Source organism: Lepidochelys olivacea (genome assembly GCF_965140295.1).
Source record: "Lepidochelys olivacea isolate rLepOli2 genome assembly, chromosome: 1".
In the NCBI taxonomy this organism is placed as follows: domain Eukaryota; kingdom Metazoa; phylum Chordata; order Testudines; family Cheloniidae; genus Lepidochelys; species Lepidochelys olivacea.
In genome coordinates this window covers 267045858-267055575 of record NC_140411.1, presented here as the reverse complement: position 1 = coordinate 267055575, position 9718 = coordinate 267045858, and the positions used below count along the sequence as shown (strand labels likewise).

At 45.3% G+C, this 9718-nt stretch overlaps 1 protein-coding gene across 4 annotated transcripts in view; it reads left to right on the top strand.

The window, feature by feature from the left end:
- Positions 1 to 2362: 2362 nt before the first annotated feature.
- Positions 2363 to 9718, top strand: part of GAS2L3 (growth arrest specific 2 like 3) — a 30614-nt gene continuing 23258 nt past the window's right edge. The window contains exons 1-2 of one of the 4 annotated variants that reach the window (XM_084613247.1): positions 2363 to 2481; positions 3405 to 3759. The gene's annotated coding sequence lies outside the window, so the exon portion shown is untranslated. The other 3 variants (XM_084613245.1, XM_084613246.1, XM_084613249.1) reach the window with 3 other exon arrangements.

Sequence of the window (9718 nt, the reverse complement as noted above, 5' to 3'; positions counted from 1 at the left end):
TATATTTCCCTCCTTTAATTCTTTATTAACTGAGTCCTCAGCTGTTCCATTATTTTGCCCAGTATTGATGTCAGGCCTATAATTAACCAAGTCTTCCTGTTTATCCTTTTAAAATATTGGCACCACATTAACTTTCCTTCAATCTTCAAGAACTTCCTCCATGTTCCAAGACTTATTGAAAATCAACATGAACAGTCCAGTGAGGTCTTGGAAGCAAGTTATCAGGACCTGTTCATTTAAAAAAGTCTAATTTTAGTTCCTGCTGTCTAACATCTTTCTGAGTTACTATTGGAATAGGAAGTCTTTCATCATCATCATATGATACGATTACATCATTTGGATTTGTCCTAAATACAGCACTGAAGTATCTATTTAACACTTCTGCTTTTCTGATTATGGACAATTTTACCATTTCCATCTAATAATGGACTAATACTATCTAGCAGGTATACACTAGTATTTATTAAGTACTATTATTTAATTCTCTTCTCTGACCAGTTGAAACAGACAAGGCTAGAAAATGATGTTTTTGGGAAAAGAAAGTAAAACCCACAGCAAAATGACCCCTCTCCTCCCCCATTTTATAGTGGCTAGAGCAGGGATGGGCAAACTATGGCCTGGGGGCCACATCTGGCCCTTCAGATGTTTTAATCCAGCCCTCCATCTTCCACCAGGGAGCGGGGGTCAGGGCTTGTCTGGCTCCATGCCGTAGCTCTGCACAGCTTCCAGAAGCAGTGGCATCTCCCCCACTCTGGCTCCTACGTGTAGGGGCAGCCAGGGGGCTCTGCACGCGGCCCCTGCCCCAAGTGCTGCCCCCGCAGCTCCCATTGGCCAGGAATCGCTGCTTGAGGTAAGCGCCACCCGGAGCCTTCACTCCTGACCCCCTCTTGCACCCCAACCCTCTGCCCTAGCCCTGATCTCCTCCTGCCTTCTGAGCCCTTCAGTCTCAGCCCAGAGCACCTTCCTGCACCCCCCAACCCCTCATCCTCAGCCCCATCCCAGAGCCTGCACCACCAGCTGGAGCCCTCACCCACCCTTGCACCCCAACCCCCTGCCCCTTCCCACACCCTGAAGTCCTAATTTCTGGCCCCACCCCAGAGCCCTCACCCCAACCCCCAGTTTCATGAGCATTCATGGCCTGCCATACAATTTCCATACCCAGATGTGGCCCTTGGGCCAAAAAGTTTGCCCACACTTGGACTAGAGTTTGCACAGCACACAGCAATTTCTTGCCCACCGTAATCGTGGAAACAGACTGTAAGCAAGGCCACATGTACTCCACAGTAACCATGACCTAAACTTTGCAGCAAGACCCCAGTATTCTTTGGCACTCCAGAGCAGTAGACTCTGCTGCAGCTTCAGCAAAATTCAAAAACTCGGATTTGTAGCAAATGTGAAAATGAGTAATACACTCACTACAGTATCCCTGTGTCTCGCTATTACATTCATTTCTTTTATGCTGTCTTTACATTTTTAATTTTTGTCATGCTGAACGTTGCAGAGCTGCACTGCAAAGTTGGCAGAGGGAAGCAGAAGGTGGGTGGGGTGACTGGGTTGGGACTTTGGCACTCGGGGAAGTGTAGAAGACAACTGTTGGCTTGGAAAAGGGGACATTAGCTGGATGTTAAAATGGTCAGCTTGAAATGGTTAACAATCAAATTGACACTGTGTATGATTCTCTGACTGCATAACCAGATGGGGGCAACACACCTTCTGGGAGCGGGAGCTATTGTTTCTGGTGTCTGCAGACTCAGGCAGCTAGCGCTGCTCTGTTCCCAGAGCGCTCTCATTGGGAAGGTTATCCTCACACCACAGAATATCAGGGTTGGAAGGGACCTCAGGAGGTCATCTAGTCCAATCCCCGGCTCAAAGCAGGACCAGTTCCCAAGTTTTTTCCCCCAGATCCCTAAATGGCTCCCTCAAGGGCTGAGCTCACAACCCTGGGTTTAGCAGGCCAATGCCCAGACCACTGAACTAGCCCTCTCCCCCACAAAGCCCCATTCTGCAGCAGGTTCGGGGGCTGCAGAAGAGCAGGGCGCACGGGCCACCGACCCTGTCCCGCCCCTGGGGACAGCCTGCAGCGACATCCTCCCCCTCCCCGGGGGAGAGACAGACAGAGCCGAGCCCGGGGGACGGGGAGGCAGCAGCACAGGGGCTGTCAGGCGATGCTGTTGCAGCCGCCCCGGGCCAGGGAGCGACCGGGGCTCCGAGGCTGCGCCTGGAAGCTCCCTGCAGCGGGTGCGGCCGGGCTCGCCCGACGGAGGGGCGGGGCTGGCTGTGGCCGACGCCCAGGGCTTGCGGCCCGGCTCGCCAGGCTCCTCCTCGCTCCGCCCGATTGGGCCTTTCGAACGGCGCGGGCGGGCGGAGGCGAATGAATCCGGGCAGGGAGCTGCGGGATGCCCCGGCTGCAAGGGCTCTGCCGGTGTCCGCAGCGTGCCAGGCCGCTGCACGGGGGCAGCGTGAGTTCTGCAGCCGCCGTCTGTGAGTACTTCCCCCCAGCGCGGCACACCGGGACCACGCTGTATCCGAGGCGCGGTGTCCCGAGGAGCAGCCCGGAGGTCAGCTGTCGCCCCCACACGCTCGCTCTGGGGGTGAGGGAGGGGGATGCACTCGGCGAATTTGTAAAGCTGGGGCTGTGTACAAGCGTCTCTCCTTCGGGGGCGTGGGGGATGATTTATTTTAGTGCGGCGCAAAAAAAGCACGAAGGATGCTCTTGGTGTGTGAGTTGCAGTGCGATAGACAATCTCTGAGCACTGTCTGACATCTGCCCTGCAGCCAAACTGCCACAGCAGCAGGATCTTGTGACAGCTCTCATGGAACAGGTCTCCTCTTTCCATGGGGAATCTTACTGGCATTGAAAATAAAACTAACCTTCCGAATAAGTTGCTGTTAACAATGATGATGATCATTATCATCCGGATTTGGAGATAATGTGACTTGAAACCTGTTCTCACTCAGTCTGTAAGCATTCTTGGTTTGATCAATACACCCTTCAGTTCCTGTTGCTAGAGATCTTTGCCTCTCCCTCTGGCAGTGGAAAGAGACCTACACCTCTTGAAGTACAATATAAAGAGCTACATGAAATGAAGTGCACTTTTGAGCTGACTGGGGTTGTTCATAATCAATATCAAGTACTTGAAAGTCAGGCAAAGGAAAAGCTAGAGGAATCATTTTAACTGTAACTTGCCAATTTTAACCATATGGTATATTAAGGTGTAATTTTAGAGAATGGTTATGCTGTTTAATATACATATAAGAAATATTTTTTCAGTTTATATGTTGTATCTAGTATAAATCTCAGTTTGCGGTAAGAGGAAATTACCATGGGAACTTTTCCATTTCTTGATTTTTGAATGTTTAAAATTACAATTGTAATGTTTTGTTAACGTCTTTGTATTTTGTAGGTTTCTGCTGGAGGACATTTTATAAAACACTAGTCTCTCTCTGAAAGTATATACAACTCTAGAATGAAATGACAGCACCGCACCACACCACAAAACTATGAAACTTAAATAATGCGTATTTGTATTGCCTTCAAGGGGACTATATTTGGATCTGAGGGCAAGTGAAGGCAGCTCACTTCGCCAGATCATAAGAATGGCCATTCTGGGTCAGACCAATGGTCCATCTAGCCCAGTATTCTGTCTTCCGTCAGTGGTTGGGGCCTCATAATCCAGAGGAAATGAAGTAGAACAGGGCTATTTTTCAGTGATTCATCCGCTGGCAATCAGAGGCTTAAGGACACCCAAGAGAATGGAGGTGCGTCCCTGACTAATAATCATTGATGGATCTCCATGAATTTATCTAATTCTTTTTTGAATCCACTTTTACTTTTGGCCTTCACAGTATCCCTTGGCAATGAGTTCCACAGGTTGACTGTGCCTTGTGTAAAGAAGAAGTACTTCCTTTTGTTCGTTTTAAACCTGCTACCTAATAATTTCCTTGGGTGACCTCTAGTTCATGTGTTATGTGAAGGGGTAAATGACACTTCCTTATTCATTTTCTCCACACCATTCATATTTTTATAGACGTATGTCGTGTTCCCCCCCTCCCCCCCGGTCGTCTCTTTTCTAAAATGAACAATCCAAGTCTTTTTAATCTCTCCTCGTATGGAAGCTGCTCTGTACCCCTAGTCATTTTTGTTGCCCTTCTCTGTACTTTTGTCAATTCTAATATATCTTTTTTTGAGATGGGGAGACCAGGGCTGCCTTCAGTATTCAAGATGTAGGCATACCGTGGAATTATATCGCGGCATGATGATATTTACTGTTTTATTTTCTGTCCCTTTCCTAATGGTTCCTCATTCAGTTGGCTTTTTTGACCACTGCTGCACATTGAGCGAATGTTTTCAGAGAACTCTCCACAATTACTCCAAGAGCTCTTTCTTGAGTGGTAATTACTAATATAAACCCCATCATTTTGTATGTATAGTTGAGATTATGTTTTCCAAAGTGATTTACTTTGGATTTATCAACATTGAATTTCATCTGCCATTTTGTTGCTAGTCATCCAGTTTTGTGAGATCTCTTTGTAACTCTTCACAGTCTGTTTTGGACTTAACCATCTTGAGTAATTTTGTACCATCTACACACTTTGCTACCTCATGGTTCACCCCTTTTTCCAGATAATTTATTAATATGTTGAACAGTACTGGACCTGGTGCAGATCCTTGGGGGACCCCGCTAGTTAACTCTCCCCATTGTGAAAAACTGATCATTTATTCTTACTCTGTGTTTCCTTCTTTTAACCAACTACTGAACCATGCAAGGACCTTCCCTCTTGACCCATGGCTGCTTATTTTACATAAGAGCCTTTGGTAAGGGACCTTGTCAAAGGCTTTCTGAAAGTCCAAATACACTAGATCACCCATGTCCATATATATGTTAACCTCCTCAAAGAACTCTAATAGATTTGAGGCATGATCTCTGTTTACAAAAGCCATGTTGACTCTTCCCAAACATATCATGTTCATCTATGTGTCTGGTTGAAACAAAATGATCAATCTGCCTGGTTCTGAAGTTACTTACCAGCCTGTAATTGCTAGGTTCACCTCTGGGACCTTTTTAAAAAAATTGGTGTTACATTAGCTATCCTTCAGTCATCTGGTACAGAGGCTGATTTAAGTGATAGGTTACATACCATAGTTCGTAGTGCTGCAATTTCATATCTGAGTACCATTAGAACTCTCTTGGGTGAATGCCATCTGGTCCTGGTGACTTATTGCTATTGTTTAATTTATCAATTTGTTTCAAAACCTCCTCTATAGACAGCTCAGTCTGGGACAATTCCTCAGATTTGTCTTTTTTAAAAAGAATGGCTCAGGTGTGGGAATCTCCCTCACATCCTCTGGAGTGAAGACTGATGTGAAGGTTTCATTTAGGCTGTGTACACAACTTATTTAAGCTACGTTGTGCAGGGGTGTGAATAAGCCAACCCGTGAGTGACATAAGTTGTGCTGACCTAAGCGCCAGTGTGGACAGCACTATGTCAGTGGGAGAGCTCCTGCCTCTGCTGGAATAATTAAGTCTATGGGAGAGCTCTCTCCCATTGGCTTAGAGCATCTGCACCAATGAAGCTGTGCCACTGTAAACTCTGCGCAGTGTAAGCCATAGCTTCTCCGCAGTGGCCTTATCTATCTTCAGTGCTCCTTTTGCACCTTGATCGTCCAGTGGCCCCACTGATAGTTTGACAGGCTTTCTGCTTCTGATGTACTTTAAAAAATATTTACAGTTAGGTTTTGTGTCTTTTGCTAGTTCCTCTTCAAATTCTTTTTTGGCCTGTCTAATTACACTTTTACATTTGACTTGCCAGAGTTTGTTGTTTTCTATTTTCCTAGGCAGAATCTGACTTCCGTTTTTTAAATGATGCCTTTTTGCCTCTAAGTGCCTCTTTTACCCTGTTGTTTAGCCATGGTGGCATGTTTCTGGTCCACTTACTGTTTTTAATTTGGGGTAAAAAATTTAATTTGAGTCTCTACTATGCTGTTTTTAAAAAGTTTCCATGCAAATTGCAGGCATGTCACTCTTGTGACGATTCCTTTTAATTTCTGTTTAACTATCTTCCTCATTTTTGTGTAGTTCCTCTTTTTTGAAGTTCAGTATTACTGTGGCAGTCTTATTTGGTATTTCTCTCCCCCTGCTCGGGCTCCCCATCTCCCGATGTTAAATTTAATTACATTATGGTCACTATTGCTGAGCAGGTCAGCTATATTCACCTCAGGGCCTTTAATCATCAAACTTGGATAAAGCAGGCTCCCGGAACCACAGGAACCAATCGGGTCAACACTACCCTTCCGAAGTGGATCCTGTAAGATGAGTGCCACGGGGATCTTTTGGAAGACATCTTTAAAATCAGGGTGCAGTGTTCTCTACCTGGACCCTTGATCCCAGTACTGATTTTATAGGAATGTGGTTTGTGCAAATGTCCTTGGCTAAAATTCCCATTCCTGTTGTTCAGTGTGCTGAAAAATGGTGGGCTGCATTTTACCTTGTAAAACATTTTGGCATCTTTTGGGATACAGAAACTATATAAATGTAAAGTATTATTTACCTTTGGACTTTAAGGCATAGATTTATACATCTGAAATCTTACTAGTGTTGTGTAAGGATTTTCAAAGTAAAACACAGGCAGGTTTTCCATATTATAATTTGTCCTGCTCCTGCCAGGGGTCTTTTAAAACCTTTTACTTGGTTCCTGACTATAGTCATGTAACAGGATGGCCAGGCTTTGCCTACCCAAAGAGCAACATGCTGAGACTTTTAGGGCTGCACTCCGAGTTCCTGCCTTGCTGGGTAAAAAGGGTGTTTTTTATCAGTCAGTTAGCTTACCGTGATTGAAAAGCACTATTGAGATGTGCTGTTGAGGTGCCTTTTCCTCACTGCTAAAAAAGGTGCGCATTTTACCTTGAGATAACTTATGTGCATGAACTTTTCTGAGGTGGAGCGACAGTGAAGTCCAGGCACTCCAGTTTTGCCGTGAGGTAAGCTCCCTGACGTCAACCCGTGGAGGGGCTATAGAGCTGTTTACTTCAGGATAGCTCATGTGCATTAGTTACCCGGAGGTAAAAAACACTTTTTTAGCAGTGAAGTCCAGGCCAAACGTATCTGAAACCATGTTAGCTGGCTCTGGCCATGTTGTAGCCACGGCTCCCCCAGGCTACACCCATTCTTATCAAGTGAACCAGTTACACCTTTGCTGTAAAGATGCTGCTTGCTGAGCTGACATGTTCCAGCAGGAAATGCTCCTTGACTTGAGTGAACTTCTCTGTCATGCAGGGACTTGTATGAGTTCAGGAGCCTCACCTCTGTATTAAAGTTGGGAGTTGCAGAATGCTGTATACTCCATTGTTTAGGGCTCCAGAAAGGGACTCCCTAAGGAGCACGGTTGCTATACACCCTGATGAAAAGATAGGTGGTTGCCAAGGTGTTTGAGCCCTGGTGACTAATTTGGTTCTTTCTCTATTCCATGCCTTTGAGGCCTTCCCCCGCCCCAGGAAATCAATTTGAAAGTAAGCAGAAGTTTTGTTTCCTATAATGTAATTGGAAGGCTATAGTTGCTGTAGTAAAATATATAGTAGCACGCTCTAGGCATCACATCTGTTCTGATACATTTAAGAACCTAACATACAAAACAAAATTGTCAGTATGTATAATGAAGATATCCTGGATATATTAAATCTACACCAACTGACATTATGAAGGTAAAGAAGCTGTGTTTTTTATTTAAAAATGAACATATTTTGTAGGGATGTGGGTTCCAACAATACTGTCAGAACTAATATAAAACTTCCATCAATTTCAGAATGGACTGTTTCTGACTGTCTTGGGGGTTGCAGTCTTCCACCCCAGCATGCTTTATATTTAAATCTTCAACCTATATTTAGAGAGAGACAGTCTTACATACAAACATTTTGTAATGAGTTTATAAATGGCTTTGGCTTCCACATCCATCTAAATTAGTGGCTACCTCCTTTATAGTTCAGATGCCAATAACTGTTGAGTTGACTTTTTTGTTGTATTGCTCAGTGTCTGAACTGCTTATGGGTCACTCTAATTACAGCATATGTAACTTTGGACAGATTTGTAAATTTGCATTACAGAATAGCTTGTATCTAATTTAGCATCTTTTTGCAACATAATGACTTATAGGGCCAATGAATATGAACTACCCATCTTATTTAATGCATCTAATAGATTGACATTTAAAACAATGCACTAATGGCTTGTCTTTATTGCATTGTTAGCTTGACCTGTAACTTGAGTTTTTCCCCTAACTCCTGTCCACATACAAATCTCTAGCTCAAGTTAAGTGATGCTTTAAGCTTAAGCTAACTGGCTTGACAGGGAGGTGGGCTGAAGGTCAAGCGCTGCTAACTGGAGTTTATAATGCAGTGGGGTTGCAGCAGCTCAAGGTACAACAACTCATAGTTTTGCTGATCCAGTCACTCTGACTTGCCAATCATGCTCGCTTGAGGTAGCTGGCTTGAATGTAGTAACTTGAGTTAACTGTTACAGCGCAGACAAACCCCAAGATGCACCTCCTGAGTTCTTATTCATTTTTGCAGTAAATGCTTTGGTTTAGGGTGACCAGATAGCAACTGTGAAAAAACAGGGCAGGGGATTGGGAGTAATAGGCGCCTATATAAGAAAAAGTCCCAAAAAATGGGACTGTCCCTTTAAAAATGGGACAGCTGGTCACCCTACTTTGGTTCATATAGACTGAGATCCCTGTGGTTCTGTTTCCTGGATCTGCTGTACACCAGGTGGTGGCACTGTGGGGTGTAGAGAGCAAGTGAACCACCTTACGAGGGCATGTCGAAAGTGTGTGTGTGGGGGGGGAGTTTGCATGGGCCATTGAGGCCTGTGCAGGGGTTGTGCCCCAAGCCATACCATCTTCCTGAAATACACTGACAGCTGTGTGATCCAGCACCCTCCCCTACCCTCCACTTAGCTCCATCACCCTGGCCTCCCTGGCTTACCTCTGAGCCTCCAGTTACTGCCAGCTCCTGCCTCCGTTAATGAATCAATTAATGCCTGGTCTGCACCCCACAACAAATCAGCCTAGCTGGGCCCCTCCAACAATAAATTAATGCTTCTCCCCCCACAGTTAGTTCTGTACAAACTCCTCTGCTGGGGTGGCAGGAGTGGTGACAGAAATCCCCTGTCCTTCCAATGCACACACAGTTCCCCAGCCTGGGGTGATGGTGGCAGGAGCCCACACACATGCTGGGCTGGGATGGTTGTGCCCACTGCTTTGGAGGGGGAGGGGATGAAACCCTGCCTCTGCTCTCTCCTTCAGGGGGTGAAGGTGGGATGCAGCTCTTCAGGTCAACTTACTCTTCATAGTGGCAGCTGACTCATCATCTGAACCACAGTGGCAGGACTGGAGCCACTTCTGCAGATTTATTGACTGTCTTGGTTACAGTGTTCTCATTCTGAAGGCTTCCGCTATAAAAACCAGCACTGGAGACTTAATCCTTTTTAAAAAGAAGGCAACTTGTTTAGAATGGAAGATGGCAATTGCCTGCCATAGATTCCTACTTGCCCTGGGGGAGTAGATTTTTCAAGCCCTGGTTGTGATAGTTAAGACTGCTGATACCTATACTAAAAAGCAATTACACTTCACAGTGTTATAGTGGAGTGTTTGGTTTAACGTGAGAAACTTCTATGTCTGGAAATTAACAAGCTTCCAGCAGCAGCAGCCTTAATTCTGACACTCA